Below are 15860 nucleotides of genomic sequence, written 5' to 3'. Positions count from 1 at the left end.
CTTCTCTTTCATGATCAACTCCCATTCAAAAGTATTCAAGAGCATATCCACATACTGGAGGGAGAAATCTGTTTCAACTGGCCTGAGACAGTTTAGAATATATACTCAGTAAGTCGTATTGAATCCTCTGGAACAACTTTCAAGGGAAACATCCTGTTTAATGTCATATACCTAGTGATAATGAATATGCATTTGATTAAATCAAATGCATCATGGTAACTGATGTTCACAGTTAATTAAGGCTTGCCTAATCAAAAAAAAAAAGCCAATCAAAACAGAAATATCGACACTGAACTCTGAGTAAACAATTCCTCCTTCTCAAGAGGTCCACAAATTAAAGCTACACTGAATACCAGTGTTTCTCACTTTGCTTTTGAATAAAGTTTCTTTGTCACCTTGCTCTCTGTGACTTATGTAATAAGATGAAAACATCCTGGAAACACCTCACCTACACAGTAACCTCAGATAAAACTGATAAGCATCTTCTTCAAATAATGACACGAATTATGAAAGCTCCAAAATAATTCTCCTGTTACTTTCTTGTAAGAACTTCTAAGAATGACACAAGCCATGTCTAATCTCATGCCTATTCAAAGAAATCAGAAGTTATAAAAAAAATTCACCCTAGTGTTGTTTTTTGTACCAATTTCAACTTTAAGATATTAAGTACAATCATATTGGAATACCTTTTTTTCTCAGAAGTTTTGATAATGTCACCTACAATAAAGCAAGAGGAGAATCCTTAATGAATTTCTCTAAAATACAGTTGCATGATAGATAAAATATTAACTCTAGAATGAGAATATTAGAAAAATGCTTGTTTCTGTGTTACTGCATTGAAAATGTAATTTATACCCCTTTGTCATTTTCAAAATGCAGATGTTCATAGTATACATATTAGATTATGTGGACTATTAATAATAATAAAAGTTTCTAACAATAATTGAAGAACAGAGCCAGTACTTTGAGACAATAATGCTTCTGTCACCTTTAATGTATAAAGTTTTTGCTATAGGTACACAATGATTCCTACATATGAAAGTCTAAATGCTCTACAGCTCATGCTTTCTGGTTTCAAGAAGTGAAAACTTGAGTAATAGCTTTTAACTTCAAAATCAAAATGAAAACAAAATGCATGAACAGAAAGAACAGAAGGAAAATAAAAGAAGGGAAGAAAGAAAGCATGGAAGGAAGGAGGGAAGGAAGGAAGGAAGGAAGGAAGGAAAGAAGGAAGGGAACAAGGAAGAAACAGGAAGAGATTTGGTAAGTTGCTCATTTGACAGGCTACATGCCAGTAAGTAAGACACCCTTGGATGAGTTCCAAAACTGTACAAGATCAGGCATGGTTGTTCGTATCTACAATTTATTGGTGAATTTCAGACATTCAAAGTCATCACTGGATATATAGTGAGCTTCAGTCAAGTCTGTGGTTTATGAGACCCTGTGGTAAAAAGAGAGAGAGAGAGAGAGAGAGAGAGAGAGAGAGAGAGAGAGAGAGAGAGAGAGAGAGACAGAGAGAGAGAGAGAGAGAGAGAGAGAGAGAGAGAGAGAGAAGGAGCTAGGGACATAGGGGTAGAGGAAGAAAGGAAGGACTGACTTCGAGCGATAGCGACGCAAGATGGCAGCCACCACAGGCTCGGGAGTAAAAGTCCTTCGAGATTTCCGACTGTTGGAAGAGCTGGAAGAAGGCCAGAAAGGAGTAGGCGACAGAACAGTTAGCTAGGGTCTGGAGGACGATGAGGACATGACACTCACAAGATAGACAGGCATGATAATTGGGCCTCCACGAACAATTTATGAAAACCGAATATGCAGCCTTAAGATAGAGTGTGGGCCACGCTAGTATCCAGAAGCATCCCAGTCTGTGAGATTTGTAACAAGAGTCAATATGAACGGCGTGAGCAGTTCCAATGGAGTGGTGGATGAACGAGCCATGGCAGTGCTGGCAAAGTGACAGAATTCCCACAGCCTCAAAGTCATCCTGCAGGAACTAAGGCACTTGATGATGTCAAAAGAGAACATGAAGCTGCCACAGTCACCAGAAGGACAGTGTTACAGCCATTAGTCACCAAGGCCCCGGCCTCACTTCCCCATCCAACCCAAGTCTTCATTTTCCATAATAGTGAATTTTCTAGATCCATCTGTAGACCTCAAAGTACTGGAGAGTAAGCCCCATTTAGACTTCATCCTGAGACACTGCTCTGATACTAACTTCTTGTCCATTTGAAATACCTAAGTTGTGCTGTGTAACATCATCTGTCGAGTATAACTGCTGTCTGCCTGGTTGAACTTATGGGATCAATAAGGTGTGTTGAAATCGGTTTCCTTTGGGAGTGGTGGGCACAGCTAACGCAACTGTGGACAGACACGTCTCACACAATCACCTGCTGCTGGCACTTGGCCTGATTATGCCTTTGCCCGGCCCGCCCTCTGCCACAGCTGTGTGGTGGCCCATAGAATAGATGGGGAGGTTTCAGGTAGCAGCTGTGGGACTGACCACCACTAGGCTTGGGGTGCTCTGGCTGTACCCATGCTTTCTTAAGTCTTAAGTGATTGCCCCATCCAAGCCGTGGTCCCCACTCCTCCACTCCCACCCTTGGTCAAAGCTTAAATTGTAACCTCCCCTCCCCTGAAATTGGCCTCAGGTGAGGAATTCAGAGCTTCCAGTCTCCCCACCTTTATCAAGGGGTGCTGCTTTCCCCTCCTCAAGTCCCTTGTTGCCCATCACCACCAAACAATTGCTGTGGCCAGAAGCCATCAGATGAGGTTGAAAAAGCCTGGCCTCCCTCCCTTAGCTCTGGACCACACTTGTTCACCTGCCACCAGCCTGGGAAGGGTGCTCTGGGTCCGAGGCCCTGCCACCACCATTAGCTCTTGAGCTTTGAGCTCAGGTCTAGAGGTGAACAGAGCAGTCACAGGGCGACTCAGACGGGCCACCACTCAGGGTCCTTGGATATATGCCTAGAGAAAGGCCATGTGGAGAGTCCTCGGTGCACAGGTTCTGAGTTCGTTCCTTTTCCCATAATTGCTTTGTTTTTACACGATGAAGAGGTTTGAACAGGGCTCTCAGTCACCCTGACCACCCATCGGGTCTGGAGTGGAGTCTGACAGCTGAAGCATGAGGCCCTGACTCTGCCAACTCGGGTTTCAGTGTGGCTCCTCAGACCCTGGGCAAGAACCCAGAGGAGCTCTGTGTCACCATGTTCACAGATCGTTTGCAGATAGGTGGGCCTAGCTCCTGGCTCATTGACAAGCTCCCCGCTCTGTTCAGGACCACTAAATGTTGAAATGTGGATGCATACTGAAATAAAGGCAATTGGAGGTGTTGCAAAGGAAAAAAAAAAAAAGACTGAGCAAATGAAACACTGGTGATTCTTTGTTAGTCCATTCAAGCCTCATTAAGTTTCAAATTTTTCAAACTAGCCATACGTACAGCAAAATTCAAAAAGACAACGATAATAACCACATGGCAGTCACCTGGGAAGGGAATTTGCTCACAGTGGTAGAATGTAAATGAGCTGAGTTGATAGTATAAGAATAAAGCAAATCCTCAACTGATTGATTTGAAGTATCTTTTCCCACATATGAGCTTACTTTAATGAGAGGAATGGTGGACATGTCAACCTTTAATGAAGTACAATTTTTTAAGCCTTCTCTATTCCTATTTTCAGTCATGGTGACCTCATGCAGGATTTTCTGATAGTATATATCAGTATGATATCATCTTACTAAAATCAATAGGAAATACAGTCCAAATTTTTGAATCCCAATTAATTAAAGATGAATATTTACACAAAATTGTTTGTATCAAATTCGACAAAGTTGTTTTCGTGAATAAGAAAGGTACACAGAACTAAACCCTTAACAAAAATTAAAATCAGGACCTATAGAAAAGGCTCATGGGTTCAGTGTCCAGTATCTATACTTGGTGGGTCATTACTACTTGTCAATCGAGCTCTGGAAATTGGATACCCTCTCCTACATTTTGCAAGTACCTGTACTCATTTGTGCACACATGTACAGATGCATGAAGCAAATATTTAAAACCACTTTTAATATGAAAAACTAAAAAAAGTCAAAAAGAAAATGAAGGACAAAGAACAATGATTTGAATATAAGTCATGTTAATACTGTACATATCTATAAAAAAAAGTCATTTAACATAACCTTGAAACAGCATAATTCAGATAGTTAAAATGCAGTCCCACACTCCCACCCAGTATTTAATATCAAATTATTCTCTATAGTTATTCAAATCAATATTCAAATCAATAATTTCTACAGGTGCATTTAATAGTCTTTGCTCATTAAACTAATCAAAATCTATGTTGTAGTTATTTGAAGAGAAAGAATTTTACGAATCACGTGATATCAACTGAATAAATATGAAAATTATGTATGCAAACTTTACAAAAGTTAGTTTCAACACGAAAGTATAAATTTATAATTTAATAAACAAGGAACTAATTGATCAACCAAATGTTAACAACTAAAATTCATCTATGTATGCAATAGAAAATAATATTTGAGATATAAAATTAAGACTTGTGTTAGTAAAATAATGCATAAGTTATTTTACTTAAAGTCTGACTTAATCATTTGATGACTTAGTTGTTCCCCATGTACAACCACCTGTACCCCCAGGACTGCAAATTATAAATATGATTCTATAATTTCTAATAAAGAGCAAATAAATTTCAAGCAATCATCACAAAAATGTTTACTAACAGCAATCACATTCAAATCAGACAAACAAAAAATAAATTGAACACCATGTGCTCCAGCTGTATATCCTGTGAACATAACCCCAAGACACCAAATTACTACAGAGGTACTTGTACAGTTTCACCCATTGTTGTTTAGTTCCCAGCAGGGAGGAAATGTAATTCATATGAATCCTCTGAATGCTCTGCTTTTCCTATCAGTTATTTTGCTATGCTGCCACTATGCCATCCTCATCGTGCAATCCTAGATAGCACAGTGATCTATGACTCCAAGATATAATGTTTGACTATGTAATTGCAAATATTGGAAGAGAAATGAAGTCTTAAATACTGCTTTATATTTATTTAAATGTCCCTGTTTGTTTTATTCCAGAGACTGTGCTGCAAAAGGTATATACACACTTCTCCCTCATTTCCTCTGCTGAAGGCTATGTGGCTCAGTTTTAATTCTCATGTGATAAAGTATCACATTCTCTATACTATTTCAAGACATGTATCTCTCTTATTCTTTTCTATTTAAAGAGTCTAAACTGTCCTTATATCAAACTATGCTGTTTATATAACAGGCAAACCCTGAAATATCAACTGTACTTCACAAGGTAACTATGCAAAATACGGTTTTATAGAATTCCTTGAAATGCATCTACTCCTATTTTTATTTTCTGGTCTATTCGGGTGTCTTTTATAATATCCACCTGCTTGTTACGTATGGAAAATTACAAACAAAAGCAAAAAAGAAAACAATTCAGGTCTGTTATCAAATCTTAAGCAAACATTCATCACTCTAGGACTGGGAAATTGCTCAGAGGGTAGAAACATATGGACCGGGGTGTGAATATTCAGCATGTATACATAATGCCAGGCATAGGGGATAGCTACACATAACTATTACCCCTGAATCCTGAGGGCTCACTGACCAGTTCTCCAATCCCACACTGAATTTCTAGTTCAACAAGAGAACTTATGTCAAGAACAGTGAACAGCACTAAAGAAGACGCTTGAAATCCTTCTCAGAACTCCAAAAACACATGCACAGATGGGTAAAGCCACACAGTTACAGGCATGCACCACACACTCACATCCACCAACATTCTTACAACACACAACACCACAGATACATAGAAAATGGTTAAGGGACTGCAGGATAATTCTTAATTTGCTGTTGTCACCCAGTATGTATCTTAGATACTGATAATAACCAAGAAAAGATTATGCTGGAAGAGAGTTTATCCATATTTTTAACTTTTGCTATATGTTAATTTAATTAAATGCTTTCGTAATTTTACACAAAATATTATATCCAGATTTATGGGATTGTAGAATCACCCAGGACAAAAATTTTTGAGCATGTCTGAGAGACATCAGACTGGAAGAGTTCTAGTGCAAAGGCCCTCCAGCCAGAAGCTGGAACCCAGATGCCCTTCAACAGAGGAATGGATACAGAAAATGTGGCATATTTACACCATGAAGTACTACTCAACTTTCCAAAACAATGACTTCATGAAATTCCTAGGCAAATGGATAGAACTAGGAAATACCATCCTGAGTGAATTAACACAGTTAGTAGATACTAGTCCAAAGCTTGGAATACCCAAGATACAATTCATAGACCATATGATGCTCAAGAAGGAGGAAGAACAAAATGTGTACACTTCAGTCCTTCCTAGAAGGGGGAACAAAATACTCAAGAGGGAGGGGAATGTCGGGACACAGAGTGGAGCAGAGACTTAAGGAAAGGCCATCTAGATGCTGCCCCATCTGGGGATCTATCACATATGCAGCCATCAAACCTAGTCAGTATTGCTGATGCCAAGAAGTCCTTATTGATGGGAGCTTGATGTGGATGTCTCCTGAGAGACTCTGCCAGAACCTCACTGATATAGACAAGCATGCTTGAAGCTAACCATCGGACTCCATGGGGACTCCAATGACGGAGTGAAGGAAGATTGAAACGGCTTGCAAACCCATAGGAAGAACAACAATATCAACCAACTAGACTCACCAGTGCTCCCAGGGATTAAACTACTAACCAAATAGTACTCATGAAAAAGCCTAATGCTTCAGTTGCATATGGAGCAGAGGATGGCATTGTCTGGCATCAATAGGAGGAGAAGCCCTTGGTCCTGTGAATGTTCCTTTCTCCAGTGCAGGGGAATGGTATGCTATTGAGGTGTGAGTGGGTGGATGGGAGGAAAAGCATCCTCATGGAAGCAGGGGGTGGGTTGTGGGAGAGTGGGTAACTGGGCAAGGGAATAACATTTGCAGTGTAAATATATAAAATATCAAGTTAAAAAATGTTACCACTGCTCTTAATAACCCTATATAAGTTTTTAAAATCCACTTGCCAAAATTCTTACTAAGTCTGTTTTGTGTTCACACATGGACTATGATGGATTAACACCATATCTGGGAATATCTTCTCAATATTAGACATAACATCTGAATATGTGATTATTTATATCCATTTTTTGTTCAAGAAGAATCCGATGCCAAAGAAAATTTCCTGTTTTTCATTAGCATGGAAATTATAGTCAAAATAAGCTAATAAAATAAAGGATACCTGAGTGTATACACATTCACATACATATTCATATATACGAATGTGTGTATATATGTATACACGATGTAGGACTCCTTCACATGGCATCTAGGCCTTAACAGTTCCCTCAGGCCTACACATTGCCTCTAGGACTTCATGTTTTCCCTAGACCTTTAACAGACAGCAGCTTTGCCCTCTGAGCCATCAGTCTACAGAGGAATTCATAGAGAAACCCTGTCTGAAAAACTAGGGGAGGGAGAAAAACAGATTAACAGATTGATTGCTCGCTCTCTCTCTCTCTCTCTCTCTCTCTCTCTCTCTCTCTCTCTCTCTGTGTGTGTGTGTGTGTGTGTCTGTGTGTGTGTGTATGTGTGTGTGTGTGTGTGTGTGTGTGTGTGTAACTGAGGAGTTACTGGCAAATAAATGTTTGCCCCTCCTCTGTAAGCAAGGCCACCCCAATACTGCTTTTCCTTTTCCTTAGTTTGTTTGGTTTATTCCAAGTTAATTGTATCTGTTTCTTTAATTTCCTCTTCATTTCTTTAGTTGAGTCAGGGGTCTTTGCACATAAGCCCTGGAAATCAGTACTTGGATCAGGTCTGCAGCCTGCTCACAGGGTTCTACCCACCTCCACCACTCAAGTGATGCAATAAAACACATGCAGCACCGCACCTGGCTTCCTTTCACTGTACATTTACTTTAGTTCCAATGTTCATTCAGGTCTGAGAGAGGTGGGAGGGAAGGAGGGAAGAGAGACAGAGAGTGACAGAGAAACAGTGACAGAGAGGGAGAATTGTAGGTTATTGTTCCATCGCTTCGATCACTGTCTGTTGTTAGCCATCTTGGCAACCATGCCCCGAAACCCTACCTTGGGTAAGATCAAGCATAATGGCAGCAACCATATAACTCCTGCTTAGTTGCACTGAACACCCCAGTCATCACTACCTGTGGAGAATTGTAAGGGGGCTCCTCTGATCTAGAGAGTAGTACCATTGAATGAAATGAGAAGCACAACAAGCATTATTTGTTTTGAAATATAAGACGTGGAAAGAACTATATGTGTGGATTTACAGACAGAAAGACAGAGAGACAGAGAGACAGACAGACAGACAGGACGGACAAGACAGAACAGGACAGGACAGGAGAAAAAAAACAAGAACACAAACAAAAACTCAAAAAGGAAGTCCGGTTCCAAATAGTCTCTGTCTGCACTGTCGCTCTAGAGTTGGTGGTCCAACTTATAAAAGCTTATACATGGATGGTTTTGGGAAATGCTGCTGGGTGTTCGGTTCAGGTCCAAGAATATTGCGGGTAACTAGACAACAAAGAAAGCAGTTAGACTGACTTCTACAGTGTATGGTTTCTGAGTGTGTTATCACACAGAAGAACCTAACAGGATATGTAATGAATTCCGGCAGTAACAGCAGAAACAACTAATGAGAAAGTGTCCTTATAATATTAGTAACTGCAACAAAATGGCAGACTAGCTAGGTAACAGTTACCTAGCCATTAACTAATCTGACATAGGCCTTCTTCACATTGCATCTAGATAGGCCTTCCTATCTTCCTCTCCAGTGCTGAGACCAAAGTGAGATCAAACTCATGCATCACCATGGGTGCCTTCCTTTTCATTTTTTTCTTTCATCCTAGGAAGTGTGTATGTGTGTGTGTGTGTGTGTGTGTGTGTGTGTGAGTGTGTGTGTAGATAGAGAGAGAGAGAGAGGGAGAGGGAGAAGGAGAGGGAGAAGGGCAGAGGGAGAGAGAGAGAGAGAGTGCTCTAGAGAGAGAGAGAGAGAGAGAGAGAGAGAGAGAGAGAGAGTTTAAAATCAGCACTCAAGACTTTTTTTCTTCATATCCCTATCCAAATCCCCCCAGACCAGTAGTAAAGCCACCAGCACCAGAGACAGAGGAAGATGAAGTCTCTAGTCTGAAAAACTAGAGGAGGGAGATAAACAGATCTCTTTCTCTCTCTCTCTCTCTCTCTCTCTCTCTCTCTCTCTCTCTCTCTCTCTCTCTCTCTCTCCTCTCTCTCTTCCTCATAATTTGTTAAAGTGTTCCCTTTGTGCTGTGTGGATTCTACTTTATTAAGCAAGTTTCATATCTTACTAGCTCCAAAGAGGTGTCAACAGTCTCTTGGCGTGCAGGCAGTTGTTGCCTTCTTTAAATATTTTTTGGTGTGCTTGTTTGTTTGTTTGTTTCAAAACCCAGGGCCTGCCTTCGTTCAACAAATCCAAACCCAGTTCTCCAAGGGAAAAATGGAGTCAAGTCCGAAGTCACTGGCATTTAAGTGTCTGCCATTGACAGTCATAGGAGATGGGAATATTGTGCTTTCTCCAATGGAGATTCACCTGGGTATGCATCAACCACATGTAAGGGCAGGCCTGGGGTAGAACAGGGTGGTGGATGGGGAGGAAGGATCTGGCAAGAGCTCTGCAATGGGAAACTATGATCAGAATGTCGCACAGAAAACAAAATTTGTACTTTAAAAAAAAAAATAAATAAAAGCTCCCGATATCTATCCAAAAAGGAAAGGAAAAAAACCGACAGCAGAACTTTACTAACTACAAATGTTCCATCTCCCTGTATCCAACCACTCCACTCCCAGATAGGTAGATGATAGTTTGCACTTCTGTCCCAATTGTGCTATTGAGATTAATAAAAGGGGAACCACGGGGCTGGGGATTTAGCTCAGTGGTAGAGCGCTTACCTAGGAAGCGCAAGGCCCTGGGTTCGGTCCCCAGCTCCGAAAAAAAAAAAAAAAAAAAGGGGGAACCACCTCTGTGGTTATGTTTTACACAGACGAAATAAAATAAAAGTTGTGGATAGACGTGCCTGGCATTTTAAGATGCTCAATTTCTTTGCAAGCTTCATTTTGTTTCATTCTTTTAAAGGTTTGTTTATTTATTTTCATTTATATGAGTATACTAAAGCCCTTTTCATATACACATGGCAGTAGAATACATGGGATATCCCTTTGCAGAGGGTTGTGAGCCACTATATGGTTTCTGTGGAATGACTCAGGACCTCTGGAAGAACAGAGCAGTGAGCGCTCTTAACCTCGGAGGCATCTCTCCAGCCCTTCACAAGCTTTATTTAACTAAACATTAAACATGAATCAGAAATGCCAAATCTTGTAAAAATGGTCCAGATTCAGCCTTACTTAGAAATCCAGAGCTGGCAGGGCGAGGCTGGGAGTGAGCAAAAGGAGTCTTCCTCTTTCCCTGAGGGTGTGCTATCAATTCCATTACCATTTCCAAGCAGCTGGGTGTGAGTCTAACTAAGGTTTTCTTCAGTCATTTGCCATGAGCCAGAGCACTGAAAGGACAGCAAGGGATCAGACATTCACACTGAAATCATCACTCACTGATTTCAGGCAGAAAACTCGCCCCCCCTAAAGAGGCACCGCCTGGCTCAGCGCTGAAGCAAAGCATGCTAGGGCAGCAGCAGTATTTCCTGGACAGTCCTTCAGGGACATGCATATTCTCCAGCCCCACCCCACCCCACCCCCTCTCAGCTAGCTCCTGTCCACCCCTCCCCCTTCCCCCACATACAGGGAGGAGGCCTTGTGTGTGTGGAGAGGAGAGATGGAAGTATCTCTTGAGAGAGGGTTCGGGTCTCCCAAACAAATAAATAACTAGAATCTTCATTTATTTACTTTATTTCATCGAGCATACCGTGGCAGAAGGAAAAGGAACAGGGAAACTAGGCCAACTGGTAGAGCTCCTTTCATTTTGTTTCAAAAAGGAAAAGCCAAAGAAACAACACTCCCTGGTTTTCGTGAAAGGAAAACCCCTTGGTGGAAGGGCGCCTGGCTGCGGCCAGTCGCCGAACATGGGGGGAGGGGCAGTCACCCACCAATCCCCCCCCCCCCCCCGCAGCACCTGCGCACCCGTGCCCGCCGCCTGAGCGCCCGCCGACCACCCTGTTGGGAGGAACGGGGACAGCGACGGCGGGACGCTTGGCAGGGGGAGAAAAACGCGCGGGTGGAGGGGTCGGGAGGAACGGGAAGTGGGAAAGATCCCCCAGGATCACCCGCACAGCCGAACGCCCGTCTCTGGGTTGAATCCTCTGGGCGGACTGCGCTGACCACACCCGTTTACCTCTTAACGGTTTCATGTCCTCTTGAACTCTCTTCAAAGTTCTTTTCAACTTTTCCTTACTGTACTTGTTGGCTTTCGGTCTCGTGCCGGTATTTGGCCTTAAATGGAGTTTACCACCCACTTTGGGCTGCATTCCCAAGCAACCCGACTCCAGGAAGATCTGGGCCCGGCAAACCTGGGCCCGCTAACGGCCTCACACCATCCAAGGGCTCGGCCTTGATCAGAAGGACTTGGGCCCCCACGAGCGTTGCCGGGGACTGAGTCTTCCATACGCCACATTTCACGCGCCACGGCAGGCGGCGGGGATTCGGCACTGGGCTCTTCCCTGTTCACTCGCCATTACTGAGGGAATCCTGGTTAGTTTCTTTTCCTCTGCTGAGTAATATGCTTAAATTCAGCGGGTCGCCACGTCTGATCTGAGGTCGCGGTTGACAGGGGAAGGAGGAAAGGAGGGCGCGTGTGGCCGCGGGCGGACGGACGGAGAGGAGAGCGAGAGGGTGCCGGGGTCCCAGGCCGGGGCCTGCGACCTCTCTACCCCGGCCAGCTCCCACATCCCGGGGACAAGTCCCGTCAGCGCACGGACGCCAGCAGCGTCACGCCAGCTGGTGCCCGAGCGGACGGGCCCCACAAGAGGGAGGGGGGGGAGAAGAGGTACCTGAGACCAGCCTCGGCGGGTGCGTTATCCCCCATCCCCAATCCGACTCTCGCAGGTTGTTCTCTCTGCGCGCAATGGTGGGTGCGTGGCAGCGGCGAATGCACGGACCCAGTGGGTGGGGCCCGCCTCCCACCAGACAGGAGGCGGGATGACCGACCCGGGCACCATGGCCCCTCTCTCGCCCAGGCAGGCACCCGACCAGCCCCCGCTGATGTGTCCCCACGGTGGGGAGAGCAGGCGATAACGGGAGCGAGAGCGCCGGAACGAGCAGGACTGAGCCACGAGAAGGGTGGCCAGCCCACGGCGCCGGTGGACAGGGAGATCTAGGCCCACGCAGACCCACCGGGCGTGGACGACCGCCGGACGCCGCCCAGTCTGAACTTCAGGAGACGGAGGGCCGAGGGGAGAGGCCCTGCGAGCAGAGTCCCAGCCGTGCGACGCCCCCCACCAAGGCAACGAAACTACAGGGGGCGTGGCAGCGATTGATCCTCAAAGGCCTCTCAGACAGGTGTAGCCCCAGGAGGAACCCGGGGCCTCAAGTGCGTTCATAGTGTCCATGATCAACGTGTCCTGCAATTCACATTAATTCTCGCAGCTAACTGCGTTCTTCATCGACGCACGGGCCAAAGTGATCCACCGCTAAGAGTTGTATCGGTATCTGGGGCGTGAGTGGACTCGTATGGGTGCTAACCACAGCATCAGCTCCCCCGCATCCCCTGCTAAACCGGAAGAGAGGGGCCAAGGCGAGGTGGCTCCACCTCAGACCGGCCAGTGGGAAACTAAAGAATACATGTGAAAAGAAAAAAAGACAGGGTCGGGAACGGAAAGGAGGGACACACGGGACAAGGGACGCCGTGAACCCAGCACCCGGCAGCGGCCAGCCAATGGGCGGGCAAGTCGGGCTCTCGGGCCCGGACCCCACCGGCGCCCAGAGGGGGACCGCGACATGGCCCCCCGAACGCCACCTCTGGAAGGTTCGGCGGCTGGAGGGGGCCCGCTGAGTCTCAGGGAGCACCAGGTGGAGGGAGGAAACGGGAATCCCTCCTGCGGATGACCAATGGGCAGTAGGGCGACCCCCTCCCCCGGGGTCTTTAAACTCTCGCGCCGGAACAGGACAGCTAGGTACCCGGACAGGAGCGGGGTGGACACGCGAGGCCCAGAAGGCGGGGCGGGCTGCGAGAGCCCACCCGTGGCACAGGCACCCCCTGCATGCGACAGAGACACCCCGGCACCTTCAGAGCGGGAGAGCTGTGGCAGAGGTGCGGCAGGTGCAGTGAGGAGAGGGAGCGGGTCCCGGCCACCGTGTACTGCGCCCCCCACACCCCCCCCCCGTGCACACGAGATGAGATCACGAGCCGGTTCAGAAAGAGGCAGAATGACCTCCGTATGCAGAGGGCCTTGGCTGGCCAGCAGGCAAGGGAGGTGCCGGCTGAGGAGGCAGCAGTGGTGGAGTCAGAGGCGGGTGCACGGAGGCAAGGACATAGGCAGAAGAGCAAGGGAGAGAGAGAGAATTGAGGAGGTCCCTCGACGGACCACACCTGACACCCTCCCCGCACCTCTCCTTAACGACCCCCGGCTTTCCCAAAATGCTCACTTGGCCGGCGGCCACGGCACATGCCACGAATACGACCGGGACCCGGGGACGCGTCTCCCGGTGAGAGGAGGGACTTACACAGGCCCGAGAAAGGACCAGACACCCCCTCAGCCTTCTCCATTAATGATCCTTCCACCGGTTCACCTACAGAAACCTTGTTATGATTTTTACTTCCTCTAGATAGTCAAGTTCGACCTTCTTCTCAGCCCTCCGACAGGGCCATGGGCTGATCAGGCCTCAATAAACCATTCAATCTGTAGTAGGGAAGGGTGGTGTGTACAAAGGGCAGGGCTTATGACCGGCACTTACTGGGAATTCCTCGTTCATGGAGAATAATTGCAATCCCCGATGTCCATCACGAATGAGGTTCAATGGGTTACCCGCGCCTGCCTTTGTAGGGTAGGCACACACTGAGCCAATCAGTGTGGCGCTAATGCAGCCCCGGACATCTAAGGGCATCACAGACCTGTTATTGCTCAACCTCCGGTGGCTGAATGCCACTTGTCCCTCTAAGAAGTTGGGGGACACCGACCTCTCAGGGGGTCGCGTAACTAGTTAGCATGCCAGAGTCTAGTTCGTTATCGGAATTAACCAGACATATCGCTCCACCATCTAAGAATGGCCATGCACCACCACCCACAGAATCGAGAAAGAGCTATCAATCTGTCAATCCTGTCTGTGTCCAGGCCTGGTTAGGATTCCTGTGTTGAGTGAAATTAAGCTGCAGGCTCCACTCCTGGTCATGCCCTTCAGACAATTCCGTTAAGTTTCAGCTTTGCAACCATTATCCCCCCGGGAACCCAAAGACTTTGGTTTCCCAGAAGCTGCTTGACTATCTTGGGAATAACACCGCCGCATCACCAGTTGGTATCTGTTTAGTTATGTACCCCCATTTGTTTTTCTTTTTCTTTCTCCATTTCTCTTACTTTTCCTTTCATTGGGGGAGGGGATTTTTTAATTCACATTTTAAATATGATTTTCCTGATTTGCCCTCTAGAAACCGGCTATTATGTCCCCTCATGCCTCCTGTTCTGAGGGCAGTTCCTCACTCACCCACTCACTCCTTCCAACCTGCCCATTCTGACAGTTCCCTACACTGGGGCATCAAGCCTTGGGCATTTGCTCCCATTGGTGCCTGAAAAGGATATCCTCTGCTTCATATGCAGATGGAGCCATAGGCTCATCCTTGTGTATTCTTTGGATGGTTGTTTAGTCCATGGAAGATCGAGGGCAGGGGTTTGGTTGGTTGATATTGTTCTTCTTATGGGGTGGCAAACCCCTTCAACTACTTCAGTTCTTTCTCTAACTCCACTTTTTGGAACCTTGTTCTCAGCTCAATGGTTGACTGCAAGCATTCTCCCTTCTTCCCTCCCTCTCTTCTTCCCTCTCTCCCCACACCGCTCTATGTTTGTATGTTTGTGTGTTTGTGTGTCTCTGTGTATGTGTGTCTGTCTGTCTGTCTGTCTGTCTCCGTCTCTGTCTGTATTCTTTCTAAGTGAATGTCACTTTAATTTTCTTAGATAAAGTGATGAGATAAGAGTCTTAGCCAAGCTATGCAAATACGTCCTTTAGGCTGAGGCCAGAGTATTTTTTCCCTCTGTTCAACTATTTATAGACCTAATACTAGGACCTTCTAGCCTCCATGAAATCCAACCTTCCAAGCTGACTGATTCAATATGGTTTCTCTTGGCATCTTCATGAGTTGTTCTGCTTGGACTCACATTAACTTGGACAATGTGTTACAATCTTCTGGATCCTTCTAATTCTCCAGCTTTTTCTGTTTTCCCCAGTGAATAGTTTGTTCTCTCAGAACCTGAATCTGTAAAATCATGTCCAGAAAGCTTCCGTAAACACATGCCACGCAGCACAACTTCTCTTTCTTGCTCTCCTTCTCTCTTTCTTTTGTCTATTTTTTTCTCTCTTTCTCTACTCTTGTGTATCCTCTGATTCCTAAGCTGTTCTCATGTGAATTGGGCATATTTTATCTGTGATACATTCTGTCACTTTTTTCTTTGAATTACTACTTTATCAAGCCCTCAATTATATGACACTTTCAAACATGGCTACTTCCTTATAGAAACTAACCTTACAATGTACAATCATTTTGCTAATATTTATCTACCTAGTTCTTACCTGGACCTATTGGTTGTAAAGAATTAACCTTTCAGGATGCCTATATTTATGGCAGAAACTTTCTGACCTGTCATATATGATGTCCTCTGTCTCAAAGATGAGGGTATTAGAATAAAAT

At 45.3% G+C, this 15860-nt stretch overlaps 1 protein-coding gene, 1 non-coding gene and 3 pseudogenes across 5 annotated transcripts in view; 1 reads left to right on the top strand and 4 right to left on the bottom strand.

Moving 5' to 3' along the window:
• LOC148006609 (uncharacterized) overlaps positions 1-15860 on the bottom strand; it is a 2902548-nt pseudogene that overhangs the window by 1989163 nt on the left and 897525 nt on the right.
• Positions 1-15860, bottom strand: part of LOC134485553 (uncharacterized) — an 84699-nt gene that overhangs the window by 28600 nt on the left and 40239 nt on the right. For 2 of the 4 annotated variants that reach the window (XR_015673108.1, XR_015673106.1), the window contains exon 1: positions 12016-12115. The exons of 1 other annotated variant lie outside the window; for it this stretch is intronic. The gene's annotated coding sequence lies outside the window, so the exon portion shown is untranslated. Of the gene's footprint in view, positions 1-11360; positions 11791-12015; positions 12116-15860 lie in introns of those variants that run through there. One more of the 4 variants, XR_015673107.1, reaches the window with a different exon arrangement.
• Positions 1597-2129, top strand: LOC148006616 (ubiquitin-conjugating enzyme E2 variant 1 pseudogene; annotated as a pseudogene).
• LOC134486014 (5.8S ribosomal RNA) lies at positions 12510-12663 on the bottom strand. Its single transcript, XR_015679340.1, has one exon. It is a non-coding gene; the product is annotated as a 5.8S ribosomal RNA (ribosomal RNA).
• LOC147995895 (18S ribosomal RNA) lies at positions 13731-14596 on the bottom strand (annotated as a pseudogene; the record flags this gene model as incomplete).

Source organism: Rattus norvegicus, chromosome 2 (genome assembly GCF_021556685.1).
Source record: "Rattus norvegicus strain SHRSP/BbbUtx chromosome 2, alternate assembly SHRSP_T2T, whole genome shotgun sequence".
Taxonomy (NCBI): domain Eukaryota; kingdom Metazoa; phylum Chordata; class Mammalia; order Rodentia; family Muridae; genus Rattus; species Rattus norvegicus.
The sequence above is the reverse complement of the archived record's forward strand: the minus strand, read 5'-3'. Positions and strand labels throughout refer to the sequence as shown.